This window comes from Larus michahellis, chromosome 7 (genome assembly GCF_964199755.1).
Source record: "Larus michahellis chromosome 7, bLarMic1.1, whole genome shotgun sequence".
Lineage (NCBI taxonomy): Eukaryota > Metazoa > Chordata > Aves > Charadriiformes > Laridae > Larus > Larus michahellis.
In genome coordinates this window covers 33098571-33115125 of record NC_133902.1, presented here as the reverse complement: position 1 = coordinate 33115125, position 16555 = coordinate 33098571, and the positions used below count along the sequence as shown (strand labels likewise).

Sequence of the window (16555 nt, the reverse complement as noted above, 5' to 3'; positions counted from 1 at the left end):
ATGAGCAGGACTAGGAAGAGAACCAGAGGAAAGAGGGACAAAATAAAGGAAAAATAAGGAAGATGATAAAAGAGGAGTTCTGCTTTTGAGACAACAGAACAGGAAACAGTCTAATAAGAGGTAAGGGATGGGAGGGGTTCCTGAGGGCAGGTCAATTCAGATATTGGGAAAAGCAGGATAACCCCAATGATTCATACCTTGAGACTGAGAAGATGGAGGGCACTGTGGTGCTCTGGAAGCCAAATGCTTTAAGATTAGGTTGGGTGTAGGGATTTGGAGTCCTTTGGATGGATGTCTATCACCAATGAACCGCAGAAGCGCCTACGTCAATCTGGAGTCACGTCATTCTTTTGTGTCTTATTTCTCCTTTGTTTTGAAATACACTGATTGCCGTGCACCACTGCACATTTCATATGCACATATTGAATATTAGGGCACCAGGATTACTTTTTAAAGCAATATCTGTTATTAAAAAAAAAACAACTGTGCTTTCGGTTGAGCTCCTTTATGTTGTTGGGCAATTTCTCCTTCACCCCTCTGCTGAGTGGTGGTTCTGTTCCTCCTCCTTGCGCCGGCAGCACCCCCCGGCTGCAGCTGTCTTGAGTTCAGGGAACAACTTGCAGCCCAAATTCGCATCGGGTTGCTCATCCACAGCCTCTGCTTTTGGCAGGAACAAGCCCAGCCACAGAAGCTTGGGTTACAGGTGGGATCAGGCCTCCTGCAGCCAGCCTGGTGCTGTATCGCACTCCAGAAACTCCAGGTGGTTCCAGATGCTTCGGGGAGCTCTGGTAGCTGAAGCTGTGGAGGCAAAAGGAGGCAGCTCTGTGTCACGCGACTCTGCTGGGTACCAGAGCAGAGAGGAATGTGCAGCTGAATGTAACATAAACCACGGTTCAGCTGCTCACTGTGCTTGGTTACGGATGCTTTAAAGGAAGCTTTAAGGAGGAGTTGCTTGGAGGGATGATGGCCTTTATGCCCTTGGTACTCTGTAAACATCATAAATCACAGCTTGAAAATAACACTTCAGTACTGTGCAATCCACATATCTCATAGATGGTGGGGGTGTTGTTTTGAACTATACATGGCACTGTCAGATTAATTAAATATTGATAGGAGACTTTTACTTCATCTACTTCAGCAATATGCATCTGCCTGCTCTCAAACCTTAATTTTCTTCTTACGGATTTTTCTTTTGAAAGTCTGCAAACTCTGTGGGGCTTGGGAAGGTGGGGATTCACCCAGTGTGGAGTGTTCCAATATAATGCTAACGTGCAACATCTGCAGGACCTTACCGAGACTGAGGAGTTAACTGCTCACCAGACCCTACTCTATATTTAGAGAAAGCATTTACAAATCTTGAGCACGGGAGTGCAGAAGATACCCTGGGAATTCTTCCAACTCTTCTGACCGAGTTCTGTCTTCGGAAAGTGCTAATGAGTAACTTTTTTTCTGATGTCATTTTAAGAAATCCAGGACAATGATAACAGACCATATTCAGTTACGTGGACATCAAAACTCTATTGGAAATGCAAATATATATGCTGGAAATATTTTCCGAAATTGAAATTATAGGCAAATTCACAATCAAAATTGCAAGATTGCTGAAAGTTATTTTAAGTATCAGAGTTTATCAGAGTTTTTATTGTCCTCATCCTGGGCACACTAAATCCCCCTCCTAATATGTCTGTTACATCTAAGGATAGCAGGAGTGAAGTTATATTTACTCAGCAAAACAAAATCAAAGGCAGTGGCATGTGAAAACATACACTGTATGTCTTGACTCACTGATGTTTTAAACTTTTAAACAAGTCCACAGAATTCACTTCTATTCAGGGTTCACTTCTGTTCTAATAATGCGGTGGGACACTAAAATTTGCTGACTGGCTTCTCCGTGACAACACACCAGCTTAGCTACTTAAAATTATTGCCAGAATTTTGGACACAGGTTATGCATACATAGGGTATCACAGTAGGTTTTTCCTTGCCCTGTTCAAAGGACAAGGATACAAAGATGGCCTCAATGCCTGTACATAACAACATTCTTGGAATTTTATCCTGGAGACATTCTGAAACTGTTTGAAACTGGCTAATCTCTGTTGTGGCTTTGGAAAAGTAAATTATGTAGTTCTCAGAGAGTGCAGAAGAAACTGTACTGCTGTGACCCTTTGTAAAACTATTCTATGGGAGATATTGAGAGAAAAGTTTTTTAAATATTGTAGTTTTAAAGAATTTAGTCTATAACAGAAACTAGAGTGCTGGTAGTAGCCAGCAGGGCTATAAGGGTTGTAGTAACAACCAGAAACTTCTTTCTCTTTGTTGTTGTTGTTGTTTAAAATGCATAGCTTGAAGTGTTTATACTGCTTTGGTTTTGCAGTCTACGCAGTAAAGCAGTCGCATGCATTCTGCTGAAGATGAGGCCATATGACTACTAGCCGTTGCCGAAATCAAGTAGGAAACAAACTCTTTTCCTTATATTTGAGTGAAAATAACTACTATACAGAGTAACAACCATACAGATTTTGTTTATATGAGATTTAATCACTACAGCTGATTTATCATATGTTTGTCTTCAGGGATTCCTGGAGTTCTGCCAAACTGCATTTCAGATCTGCTTCTCAGATTTCTAGTTTCTTGTATTTAATTGGGATATTCTTAATAGGACTCTTATATATTGTGATTATCTACGTAAGATGTTTACCTGTTATTTACTTTTAAAACATCTCTGGGTGGATCTACTTCCCCTTCCAGTTTCTTCAATGACACTAAATCACTGTCCCTTTCTCTTCCAGGATGTCCAGGAATGGTTTAGATTTTACTCCTGTGATGCTCTATGAATATGGTAAGTATTCTCATTATATTCTATGCATGTTTTATGTTGTTACGCTTCAGGATTTCTCTTGCTATGTACTGCCCCAATCTTGTATAAAGGAGAGCAAAAAATGGCGCTGAAATGAATAGACCGGTGCATGTGGATTATTGCTACTGAAACCAAAGAGCAAAATGTTGAGAAGATAAAAAACAGTTTTTCCAGATTCTCTTCAGGGGAATGGAAAAACGCCCAAATGGGAAGATGAAGAACTAAGGGCCTGATTTTACTGCCAGGGAAAGGCAGGAGTATGCTTTCATACCTCGAGTTGTTGCTTGTCCTTGGTGTCTTGCAGCGAACTGAGCAGAAAGAAAAGAACAAACCATCTGAATGGCTGTACAAGACCAGCATAAAGGTCCATTTAATCTGCTGTCCTGCTCTCCACAGCGGCTGGAAACCGATGCTTGAAGAGAGCATTGAAACAGGGCAGATAAAGAGTGTCCTTTCCTGGGCAACTTTCATCAGGCAACGGCAACGGCACGCAGCTTTTAAGCAGGAACTGCAACGGAAATTATTGTGCTTAACAGCCACAGCTATCCTTCATTCATTTGTATAATCCCTGCTTAAAAACACCCGTCTCTTCAACTCTATAGTGTTGTACAGCAGCAAGCCATCTGATTTAGTAGCACTTTGCATGGAAAAGTTCTTCCCAGTTGTTGTTTTAAACCGGCTGCCTCATCATTTACTAAGTCTCCCCGAAGTCTTGCGTGACGCAAAATAGCGCGTGATCGTTTCCTGTCAGCCTCCTACATAGCTTTTCGGGATTTTATAGATCAGAAGATTTTACAGATCAATCCTTTCTCAGTCTGTTCTCCAGCTAGAAATTATCTCCTCGCACAGATGTATTTCCATACCTTTGCATATATCCTTTTAGGCGCGTACGTGCATTTTCTAGTTCCACATTTTCATGTGAAGGAACCGGAACTGTACACAGCGCTCCAGCGCACAAGAGATTTACATAGGGGTGTAATGAGCTCTTCTGCTTTGTGCTCGGCTGCTTTTGGAGTAATTTCTAACATTGTTTGCCTTTTGGACTACTGCTGAGCAGCAAGCTAATGTTTGCAGAAAACTACTCACAATGACTCCAAACGATAAAGGCTAATTTAGAGCCCATTATTAGGTATGTTTAGTTAGGGTTATTTTCATTATTGTTTACATTAGTTTGCAGTTATTGACATAGACTTTCAGCTGCCGGCTCAGTGCCCTATCACTCACCATTGTCAGGCCCTTCTACGACTGCTCAGAGTCAGCTTTTGTTTTGCTTACCATGAGAAATTTTGCATCATCAGGGAACTGTGAAGATCCTTAGTCCTCACAAAAGTAATTTTAGGCTATTTTGGTGCAACAGCGCTCGGCCAGAAGTATTCTAATAATCCAGCCCTATGGAGGACTCAGAGAAGAAGCTAAATGCTAAATAACGGTGCATCGGGTGGTCAGTATGTGTGAAACAAAGAGGACATTGATCTGGTTTCCTACGCAGAATGGAATTACCTGATGTCGGTCCTGGTGGCGGCTGTGCTTTCTGATTCTTGGAGAGGCCTCTTGAGTCTTCTGGTGCTCCTGTACTCTGGGGCACATCGTTTCTATCTCGCTGGCACTTGGCTTTTGCTGCCTTTACAGCATGTACCTGCTATGAGCCTCCCGCTGCCTCCTGAATTCTCCCTCCGCCTAATTTGTTTTATTATCTTCACACACTCTTTGATGCTCTTTGGTGCTCTACTTCATGCTCGTTCTCCAAAGCATTTCCAGTTCACTGGTTACAACTGCTGTACTCTCACAGTTTTGCATAATTCAAATTAATTTGCAAAAAAAGACAAGGTGTAATTTGCAAAAATCTTTAATAAAAACATGTGTTTTCTTACCTATGCCTTGCCTAAGGGTACCATTTTGCCAAACACACGCAAACCCTAACAATAAACAACAGCAAAGAAACAATATTCCTACTAGGTGAGAAAATAAAAATATTTTCTTAAGATTCAGTAAGTAAATATTTTCAATGCCCGTAGCTCTGCTTATCCTCAGTGTATGGGCGGCAAGGAAACATTTCATATTGTATTTAGTAAACTCCCCTGCTGCTTGAATTAATGAGTGGGACACTATAAAGGCATTTGTGTCTTGTCAAGAATTGTGGAAAGAATTCTATGGTTTAACCTGTGGAGGTTTTATCTTTGCATGGAGAATCAAACTGTTTTACAGCTTTCCTTTGGAGAACATGCCTCCCCATTGTTAATGAGACTAAACTTGAGGAGACCAGGTCAAGTTCTTGGATGGTAAAAACAAAGTGTAGCTCCTTTCCTGTGTTTACCTTCTTACCTCAACATTCCATCAAGATGTTCAAACCTTTCCTCCTGGTGGTGTAAATTATGAGAAAAAAATCTGTGAAAGAAAATCTCACGTCATTGGGTAACAACTGCACTGATTTTCAAAAAGTTTATATGAGACTACATAGGATCGACTTATATCAACATTTTTTGCCAGTATTTGTGAAGCGATATGGTTATAGTCTTCTGCAATTATCCAAGAAATATCCATATGAATCCATCCAAATAATGGCTTATTTCAGGCCTAAAGTTTTATGTAGATAAGCCCTTAGAAGATGAGGAGGGTATCTGTGTGTGTACACTTTACTAGCATTTTGTCATCCACCATCTACATAACATAATTGTATCGTTTAAACAAAATATTTAAACTGCCTTTCTACGTGTTTGTTTCCTTTTGGTTTAAGCATAGGCAAATAAGTAAAAAAAAATAAATCTCTGTACAATAGCCACTTTAGAATTTGGTATCAAGATCATTAGAGAATATTAAAGAATAAGTTGTTCAGAAACAAGCCAGCTAATTAAACAACACAATTTTCTGTAAGGTCTTTCTATCTGTGGTTCGCTTTCTCGGGTTGCAGATGTTGAGTGGCCTCTTGACTGAAATGAATAATGGTGGTGGTAAATGGTTTCCTTAAGACACGATTAAGAGTTGTGTCCTTTATCTCCTTGCCCTGTTATTTATTTTAAGAGAAAAGTAAGTGACTACATTCCTGGTATTATTAAGCTTTGCGTAATGTATGTGGCTTGTTATTTAATCTTCCTATGGATTTTATACGAACACTCCCAAAATCCCGCTTAATGTTTTTCCTGCTTCAGCTCTTGGAGACTGAACACAGAAAATAAAATATTGTGTTACTTAATGAATTCCCTAACTTTGTTCAACCACATTCAGAATGGGACCCGCGGGTTCAGCTGAGAGAATAAAACATTTTTTTCTGAGAAGCTTACCCTAGAAGTTACACTAAAAATACTGTGTGAAGGGTACCTTCCCTGGAGGTCTCTGCTTTGATAGGAAAACAGCCATGGCTTCTTGTATGCCAGTGTCCCCAGAGTGATCCTTTGCTGCACAACAATGCTGCCAAATCTGGAACTGCCTGTTCTGGAAATGGGGAAAACATAAACCAGCATCACACAGCCTTTGCTTAATGAATAGTGTAGGCTCAATAATTAGATTTCTAGAATCCTGTAAACTCTACTTTTTCTGAGGAGTTTGCCACTTCCGCCCCTTCTCTTATTGAAATTTGCTGGGCAGTGCCATCTAGTTCTCCAGGGATTTCAATTGATTTTCTTGGATGACAAAATATATTTCCCACCTTGTTACCACAAACCAGACAGCAGGGCCAAGCCAGAGGATTTAAATGGGACATCCCGGAGGAGTCCGCTTTGCCAAGAGAGGCCGCCCCCAGAGGACAGGACTGTGTGCCAGCCCTGGGGACAGGGAGCGACCAGGCTCTGCCTGGAAGACCAGGGTGCCAGAGGTGAGTCATTAACCAGGCAGGTGAGTCTGCAACCTGTCTCCTCCACAGCAGGGTGACCTGTGCCACTCAGTACTTTCCCTACACCAGACAGTCCAGCTTCCTGTTTCCAAAGGTGTGTCTAAGCCATCAAGGATGTAATGAAAGTTGTGATGATCTACGGATAAAAAAAGAAAGCTAATATAGATTAAACTAAGGGAATGATTTCTGTAGCAGCTTTCAAGAGCATGTAGTGCGGTTTTTTCAACGACCTCCCATTATCGGATGACAAAGAGCACACCAGGTAACGCGGTGAGAGCGGCGGGGAGGGTGACAGCGCAATGTCGTGCTTGTGCTGCCCGGCCGGCCTGGGGAAAGGCCGCTGTCAGCCCTGCTCCGCTCGCCCGCCCGGCTCCATCCACGGCATCCCTTTGTCTGACACCGCCCTCCCACCCGCGGCACCGAGGTCCCTCTTCCTAGAGCGCAGCCCCGCTGCCGCCCACGTGCCCGCCAGTGTAATTATAGACCGGATCTCATCACCGCAGCCCGTTCCTCGCTCCCCGCCGCTGCCCCCCGCCTCCGACACGCCGGCATCAACCCGACTCCGGCCTTCGCTTCGCGCACCGGCTGCCAGGTGCCGCAGCCGCCCTCGGCGGGAGCATCCCGGCGCCGCCTGCCCCCTCCGCTCCGCTCGGCCCGGCCCCGCCGGTACCTGTCACCGGGCCCGGCAGGTGGGTACCGGCCGGCGCGGAGGGCACCTTGGCCGGCGGGCGGGGGCGGGGGGCGGCGCGGCGGGGCTGCGGCGGCGGCGGCTGCCCGCCCCTTTCCTCCCTCCCTCCCTCCCTCCGTCAGACGGGCGGGGAGCTGCGGCGGGCGGGAGCGGGGAGCGGCGGGGCGCAGCCGCCCGGGCCGCAGCGGGGATGCGCCGCGGATGCCGGAGAGGAGGTGGGCGCCGAGCGGTGGGGCGCGGGGGCCGGCGGCCCGGAGCCGGAGCGGCGGGACGAGAGCCGCGCTGCGGAGCGGCGGGGCCGGTCGGGTGGCGCCGGGCCCCGCCGCGGTGCGGGCGAGGGGGTGTCGGGGCCCGGCGGTGCCGCCTGGGAGGCGGGAGCGGGCCGGGAGCGGTGGGCCCGGTGCGGGGGCTGTGGCCTGGTGCGGCGGCGGGCGGCCCCGCGGCGAAGCCGGAGCAGGCGGACCGGGGTCGGGGGGGGACACACGGGGACGGGGATGAGGATGAGGATGGGGACGGGTTTACGTAACCGCATCCGCGCAGCGAGACGCGCTGGTGTCAGCCCCAGCCCGGCGGCTCCATGGTCGCTCCCCCAGGTCGCATTTCCCCCCACCCCACCCGTTCCCATGCAGAGCAATTTAAAATGCCCCAATAAACTGCCTGGTCTGTGAGAATGAATCGTAGATCAGGCATTCCTAAGTTGATACACTCATAGGATACCTTTTTGTTTTCATTCTGTCTCTCTCTCAAAAAAAAAAAGGCAGGAATGGCCTGTATTCCCTAGCAATGCTGCAAAACCCTTGCGAGGGTTGGAATATGTATATATACTTTGAATATTTATGGCTTCATTAAAACAGTTGTTTGGAAATCACCAGCTTCCCAGAAGTGCTGATGCTTAGAGTGACCCATCTGACGTGGGTCTTGCCGTTGGTCCGTCATTTAATTTTATTTCATACCTGCTTTAGCGTGGTGCAAGGGTACGTTGTTGATACTCTTCCCAAAAGCTTCAGCAATGCAGATACTATGGGCTAATAGTGACTGAAACAAAAGACCTTGCCGTACTTCTCAGAGTGAATTAGGCATCCAAGGTCGAACGGCAAACTGCAGTGCAACTTATATGGGGTAACGCAGCAGAACAAAAGTATTCACAAACCTTATTAGAGAGTTTAAGTGAAAGCTATTCCTTAAATAGACTCTTACTCAGGAGATGAAAAAAAAAATGCTTAGTGAAGGTGTGAGGAAACAGCTATTTTAGGACTACAATTAACTATATCAGCTCAATTTTAATGGAACTAGTACATTTAATTGCATTCCTAACAGATTTTCTGTTCTCCAGATGATTAACTTGCAGAATGATACCAGCTCAAAGATTAAAATCTCATCAAATATCGAATGGTTTCTGTACAATGTAATTGTGTTTGGTTTATAATAGTTCTTTTCTAATAACCATCCTCTGTCTATATAGCTGTAGATACTGTACTTGGACATTTTCCATCTTGGTGTAAATGACATGACCTTGACCTTTAGAGGTTAAGCAGCTGTGGTTGGTATGGATCTTATATGTTTAATAAACCATTTGTTTTTTTATGTATATTTAATAAAGAGAGTTTTCTTTTAATTTTGTTTAAAAACTACACAAGAGGACTACTTTCTCTTTTCTTTCCATTTTTTATAAAGTAACATTTATTATTTAAAATACCCTAAAGAGGTTTATATTTAAACTACTTTTTCTGCACAAGTAAATGGTAGGATTTATATCTGGAAAAAAAATAATTGCAGTATTTGTGACTGAAGACCCTCTAAATATTTTCCAGTGTTACTGAGGGGTGGAAGAGGTACCTTTTGTTGTACTGTAGTTCCTCAAGCTCACTTTTTCCACTTCCTATTAGTTTGCCATTGCACTGCTGGATCCTTCACAGCGCTTGCGAGCTGTATTGTTAGGGGTATTGTTAACAGTCTTTCTTATTGCTGGCCCTTTTTTTGTTCTTAGCCCATTCTGGCAGCTTATTCGTAAGTCTCTGTGATGCTCCAGGTTTGTATTGCTGCTTTTCTAGTCTTTATTTTGCTTCAGTTCCACCCAGGAATAACAAAACATTGGTTCATCTACACGTAGGAACAAGTGGGCTTTTTTCAAGTGCTGGCATTGAAGGGCTGTACTCTCGCTGTGTATTTATGTGTTTGGATATGTTTTATATACAGCCATCAAAACCATAACTTTGCTGGCGGATGCTAGCTGAGCAGCCATTCAGACCTAGCAGCCAAGCCCCCGTGGCTATGGAAAGATGAACCCTTCCTCAGTAGCGAAGTCCCCCACCTTTTGCTCTATTGCAGGTGCCGCTGGAGAGGGGGCCTGCTCTCCTTTGGCACTTCTTCCTTCAGTCCACGCTGGAGATGAAGGTAGGGGGTGTTGATAGTACCGCTTCATTTTCCTTCAGTCCTTCGGCACGTCTGCGTGGGATATGTGCATGAGTCTTCCCCTTGGTGCTTCACGTTTCTCCTGAGGTACTGTCTGCCACCGCGTTTCTCAGTGTGGGAGAAGTGAATGTTTTTGCTCTTGTTTTGCCAAATCCATGAGAGAGCAGCATGGGTTTTCTCTGGGGATTTTTTTTTTTTCATATACTTCTTTAGTTTCCTGAGAACTTAATGCTTCAAGTACCACGCGGCTTTTGTCTCAGGAGAGTTGTATTTCTTAAGGAACGTTAGTCCTCCAGGTCAGCCCTTCTCTGCTGTGCTGGAGAACCTGCCACTGATACTGGTATTGCAGGGGGAGATGGGAGGGGAACTGCCAGCGCTTCGCTGCTGAAGGGGGCTCTGTGTGTGTCCGTATTTTCAATGTGTGTGTATGTGTACAGTGAGCCTGTCCTAATGGTTTACTTAACCCTTATGCCTCATACATAAGGTAGAAAATAATTGTCCATTACCTCTGTCTTCTCTAATATTTTTTTAAAACACTGAACAGTTCAAACAGTTCCCAGTTTCCTATTTACTAAATGCTTGCCGGTTTTGAAGCTTTTGACTACGCTGGCATGGGAAAAGGCAGCAGTTTCTGTAGATAATTTTCATGGGAATTGTTACTCTGGGCGACTGTACTTCTAAAAAGGAATTTCTCCCAGAATTTCCTTCAGGCTTGTGTTTCTTTCTTAAGCTGAGTTTAATGAGGTTTTGAAATAAAAATCCTTCCCAGTGGAATACTAAAGTAAATGCTTACTTTTTTGGGGTTGAATTTGCAATGTTAAGGTTCTAGATGTTGAAGGAAGCAGCGACAGGTACTGTATACAAATGAAAGAAAACATGCTCAGGCCACGTAAGGGATGTTGGATTTTTGGCAGATTCAAAGCATGGCTGTGGTGACAGGCAGGGAAACTCTCCAGCTGTAAGAAGCCCGACAGGGAGGAAGTTGCATTATGAGGTGCCAGGTATTGTGAAATGAATTTGGTTTTAATATTGTAAAATATTAAGGAACATGAAATTGTAGTAAAATGTTCATGCTATGCATGGCGCTGTGTATGTATGCTTTTAATTAATTTCACTGTCTCCATACCTAGGTTTTCTGAGCTGTAAATACAAGCCTACAGCTTTCAGTGATTTCCTGTAAGTCAAAATACAGACATGAGGGCACTTAAAATGCTGCCACCGCTGTGTACATCCCGGTGAATTGTGTTTCCAGCAGCTTTTGGGGTTACTCCTTTCAGAAGAGCTGAAAAATGATGGAAGAACCTTTTGGTGCTAGCAGCTGATAAGCGGGTCAAAGAGAGGACAGCTAAACGTGAAACGCGGAAGATAGGAGAAGACCATGGGAGTTATCGTGTATGGACAGTCAAACTCCTGTCTTTTAGGGAAACTTCTGGGCTGAATAGACTCACTAAGATATTAAGGAAGGAAAAAAAGTGAATAATACCAAAATACTAGAGGCAGCTGCTGAAAGAGGAAAAAGCAGGGTTGAAGTGTTGTTTTTTTTGTGTGTGTGTTTCTCTTTTTTTAAGGGGGATTAGACCAGGGGACATCCAGAGGTTCCTTCCAAGCTAATATTATTCTATAATTCTAACTGCTTTGGCGTTAAAGGCAAAACCCAGACGCTGCTATTTTCTATTTACAATGAAAAATAGATGGTGCATAGAAACTGTGAATTATTTTTTTCTGGAGTATGTGTATTAATCCTACAGAATTTCCAGCTAGTTTAGGAGCCGGCTGCATGTAGAATGTGTGAGTATGTGCTAAGGGCTATATACAGGTATGTGTGGTAGCAGCAGGGAGGGAGCTGCTGAATTTCCAAGCTTGTCTTTATGAGAAACCTACAGGCTGGTTGTTTAAATGGTTTCAATGTGAGTCCCTCCATCACCAACTCAGAAACCAAAAAAGATTGTGTGTCGTTACTTGTTACCTATAACTTTCAAAGAGAAGCTTTGAAGGAGGAGGAGGTAGTTGGAGAAGAGTAAGAGGATGGGTCTGGAATGCATGACAGTTGTAATGCCCTAAAGATTAGGAGAGCTTTATAATGATCCTTAGAATGCCTCACTGTAGCAGAGAGAACAGCTGCATTTTGAAACCAAGTTAAATAATTTCCTTCTTGGGTTTTTCTCGGCTCCTTAAAGGTGAATATATTTTTATACTAGTTGAGAGCACTTCTCTTAAAGGAAATAATGGATGAATTAACTGGAGAAAAGAAATCTCTAGTTGACTGTGAGCTTAATATAGAGTTGCAAGAACTTCAAGTAGCAGGTGTTGTATTGCGTTAGATTCAAAGATTGTTTTCTACCTAAAAATCAATTTCCTTGTGGGAAACTTGGTTTTCTTGCTGTCTTCTTGCTGGGGGATGGTATCTGTATTTCTAGCAGAGTGCGGTCCCTGGGCATCTCTTAAAGGTTCTGTGTTCCTCAATCAAATATTTCATATTTGTGGAATTTAAACCCTCTCCCCCACTGCAATGAATCTTTTCCTCCTATTTCAGGGTGCTGAGAATCAGGTGGGTAAGTTGAATCTACCCAGAATTTAGCAGATACAAAGTCCAGTTTTGGTTATGGTCTCTCACAGTGCAATCTGACTGCTTGCATTCATAACTCTGCTAAAATAAGAGTTTTATTTTCCCTATTTTACAGTGGAAGCTTAGAGATGGAAATGCTTGTAGCCTATAAAGTATATAAAACCCCTGGACTTTTCAGTTCACGTAAAAATGGTGAAAATGCCCAAAATCCCAAAAGCTATGCTTAGTCCCTGTTGATTGGCACGTTTCTAGTCCAAACAGAGATGCTAAGGAATTTACGGATTCTTTACTGAAAAGGCTGGATTAATTTATGGTGTTGAATGCAGCCTCACCCTCTAATGCAAATGCTCTTCTGTTGGTACAAAGCTTTTCTATAGCATATATTGTTTCCAATTAAGTTAGTGAATTATGTCTGTGAAGCATTCAAAAGTATTAAAATAATGTATTAGATCCTTTGCATTAGTACAGTAGGGTATATATCTGGGATTGCTTTGCTATAAAAACAACTAAACCCAAAGTAAGTAACGTTTGTGTAAGAATGATCTATAGATCAGTTTCAAGACACCTTCTCTTGGACTGTGATGTCCTTTTTCAGATGATGAAGTAGAAAGTTTTCTGTTGAGAAATGGAATAAGCTCAGGTTGCCCAAAGGAAAGGCGTTATGAAACCTGTGCCATGGGTTGAAGGCTACCTGCTGAGACAGAGGAGACCTCGGCTACATCTGCCCACCTTTAGCTGACCCGATTAATCCTGCGAAATGAAAAACCATAGAACTTTGTTCTGTAACTGTTGCTAACTTCATGCTTTCTGTAACGCATGTGGGGTGGGAGACCAAAGAGTTACAGAAACCTTGTTGGTGACTGCTAATTGACCTTAGATATGGACTGTGGCATTGGTGAGGCCTTGGATGGCTCATGCTGACTGTTTAAATGAGAAAGCAATAAATAATTAAAGGATTAGCCCCAGGTGCAGGAGATGAGGGAGCATGACATGGGACATGCACATACCTCTGACACTTGGAAGGCCGAACTGGAGGGGAACAGTCTGGTGTGAGGTCCAGGCCACTGGACAGGACTTGGATACTGAGCAGTTGGGTTGAGCGTGCTATTCCACAGGGTCTCTGGTGGCAGTGTCACCTGGACCTTGATTTGTGTGTGTCATAGAATAGACAAGCTGGAACAGAAATGCTGCACCCATCCTGCTTAATAAAGCATGACTAGATTATGCGACATGACACAGGGTGGTGTCTTTTTATTCTTGCAACCACCCCACCCCATTCCCCTGTGACAAACCCATTGTGGATTAGGTGATGTTAAACAAGATTTGGCTCAAGAGAAGTTTCTGTGAACGATTCCGAGCTGGTGATTCCTCTTACCGTTTCACCTCAGCCTTCACCATCTCTCACACGTGTGGTCAGCCGCCTTCTGCAGTGGGACTGCAGATGGGCTCTTTTCCCCAGTTCTACTGTCTGAGCATTTTTTTATGCCTGCACTACTCAGGATTGCCTGACAGCCTTGTGATTTTGTCCAGAAAAACAACTTTCAACTGTTTCTTCCCATCCTGTCTTTGAAAATAAAATTCAGTCTTGTTTGGAAAGTAATGGGTCTGTGATTTGAGAAGTGGGAGAGAAATTAATCCAGATAGACCATGGCTTATCTTCTCAGATTATGATTTTTGAGGCTTTGGCCACAAGATAAAAGTTTCCTCAATTAATCTATTTTCTAGAGTAGGAAAACTTTTGGGAAAGTGGTGGTAGGCAACTTACTTGTTTTTATGCCTTTATATTTAGGGTGCCAGTTAATCGTGTTGCCACCTGGTAAGGATTGATATTCTGGGGAAACTGGAAAGGCAAAATCACTAATGGAGAACTACAGAAATGGCAACAAATATCCCAGATAAAGGGACTTTTCAGCTTGTAAATGGGAAGCTGGAACGGTTAGTTTTGTGACAGATGTTTCTTTCAGAGTGGAGTGGGTCAGCTGAGTGAGAAGGTGGTGGCTGATGGTGGAAATGATACTTGGTTAAAAGGAAAAAAGCTTCAAAATAAAACAGCTTGTTGATATCTGAAAACTGGCAGTTGGTGTTGAGACATCTTGGGGTCCCTCTGACCCCAGTGTGAGCATGACACACGCATCCCTCTGTGAAGTCATTATGTCTCTTTTGTGTTTAAAGTTTGTGTTTCGTGGTTTTACACTGTTTCTGGAAATCAAGCTTTCTTCAGAAGATGTTTGCAGAAAACTGAAGGCTCGGAATGATACGAAATGGAGCTATAGGGTACTTGGAGGATGAGTTGGGATGTAAAGTATCGGTGTGGCACTGGTACTGGAAGGTTAGCTCTGTACCCGTACAAATTCTGTGTCTTTCATTGTAATGGTTGTTGATGCGTAAAATCCATGTTCTTTTTCCCCTGTTCGTGTCAGCTAAATGCAAGTTGTGTTTCCAAGTTCACTTGCACCTGACAACCATGCTTTATCCTGACAACCGTGCTTTATTGTGCATGTAACTTCTGGTAACTATGGTCAGGTCGTAGTTGCTACCTGGTTTAATATTCTTGGTTGGCATAATCATGGATAAAAATAACCCATTCTCTGACTGGGAAAAAAAAAAAGTTCTGTAACTCTCCTTAACTGTCACCTGTATTTGTGTGGGTGTGCAAATATGCTATGGGAAGCTACGTGTAAAATATATAGTGACCCACTGAGTAGGCCTCTCTCAGTCCCTTCTACGACTGGTAGTGTAGCCTACCTATAAAACCTGTGGTCAATTTGCAGTATACGATTCAGAGTGACATGCAATGCAAAGTAATCTTAAAAAAAAAAAAAAAAAATTACAGGCTGTTTTCTGTAGTAACTGCACACTCTGTCCCCCTGCCCAGTCACTGTAAGTACCGTTGCGTGACAGAGCTTACAATTAATAATTAGAGTGGCTTCTGTCTCTAATTAACGCAATAATGGTTGTGTTTTCTTCTGAAATGTGAGTTGAGGTTTAAGGGGGTGGGCCTCAAACCGGGTCAGAGTCTGAGGATTAGAATTAGCCGAACTGACTGACCCTCAGACCCTTACAGGCCTCTTCAGCAGCTCCGCGTGGTTATGCGGTATCCGTGAGTTTAAGGGATAGAAGCAATTTCAAAAGTAATATGTCATATGCTTTTTAATTTCCGTTTCTGGTGGTGCAAAGGTTGCCTTTGGATCTGCAAAGTAGTTTGTTGCTCTTAATTGTAATAATGAATGTGGCGGCTTGGGTTCATAGTCGTTACCCTTTCCATAACAGCTGCTGTGTGCCCATCTGCCTGAAGAAGAGAAAATGTGCTACAAATTTAAGTGAAATTGTGTGAGCTACACTAGGAAGAGGAGAGCGAGCGGCAGATTCTTTGCCTTTAAAATATACAAATGCCAGTTCATAACTTTCTTTTGTTTTTCCATAGTATTTTGGCCAAATCAATGTAACACGAACCTACGTTCAGGTAGAGGAGGTGGTAAAACAGCCATGTTGTAATCACTTGGCCTTTCCTAAAGCTGTGTTATTTTTCTTAATAATACCCTTAGGTTTTAGTTTCCTGCTTGAAATGCCCAGGCTGTTTCCCCAGAGGCTGTGTAACAGATCGCTGCTCATAGTTCTCCTGACATTTTGTGCCTTCTTGATTGCCTCATTTTTCTCCTAACCATACCACTTCCATAGATCCAAATATATACTTGTCCTCTGTGATGTATGCGCTTCCTAATCGTTGAAATGTTATTCAAACTGTTAATGCATTGTGCCGGGGCTGTGCGCAGGGTGGGAGGGAAGGACAATTGCCTTCATCTCTGATACCTGCTGGCTGTCCAGCCCAGAGCTGTACTGGCCCTTGGCTGCCAGCTCGTGGTGCAAATACACTGTGATATTATTAGCCCTTGCCACCTTAGGCTATTTCTGGTGTAATTCCTTTCTGATATATTCATTATTAGATTTCCCCCTCAATGTTCTTTAGAATTTTGAGAGATTTGTTCAGTATTTGCTAATTTTTATGACTTGATCTTAACTTTGTGAGCACATTAGCTCAATCGTTTTGCATAAAGGTGTCAAACGATGTCAGTCATAAACCTCTGCTGTATCTCCTTACTATTCTATATACTATTTACTATTTGAATTAGTTTTAAGTTACACAGTATTCTTTTGTAAAGTTTAAATATATTGACTTCAGCATTTTCTTCATTCTTTTTCACTTTT

General features: G+C 43.2%; 2 protein-coding genes across 19 annotated transcripts in view; one reads left to right on the top strand and one right to left on the bottom strand.

The window, feature by feature from the left end:
- LOC141746535 (cytochrome c, somatic-like) overlaps positions 1 to 16555 on the bottom strand; it is a 55329-nt gene that overhangs the window by 26807 nt on the left and 11967 nt on the right. The window lies entirely within an intron of this gene.
- OSBPL6 (oxysterol binding protein like 6) overlaps positions 7492 to 16555 on the top strand; it is a 111137-nt gene continuing 102073 nt past the window's right edge. For 4 of the 18 annotated variants that reach the window (XM_074595206.1, XM_074595200.1, XM_074595205.1 and 1 more), the window contains exons 1-2: positions 7505 to 7586; positions 9700 to 9765. The gene's annotated coding sequence lies outside the window, so the exon portion shown is untranslated. Of the gene's footprint in view, positions 7587 to 9699; positions 9871 to 16555 lie in introns of all 18 variants that reach the window. The other 14 variants (XM_074595208.1, XM_074595193.1, XM_074595195.1 and 11 more) reach the window with 8 other exon arrangements.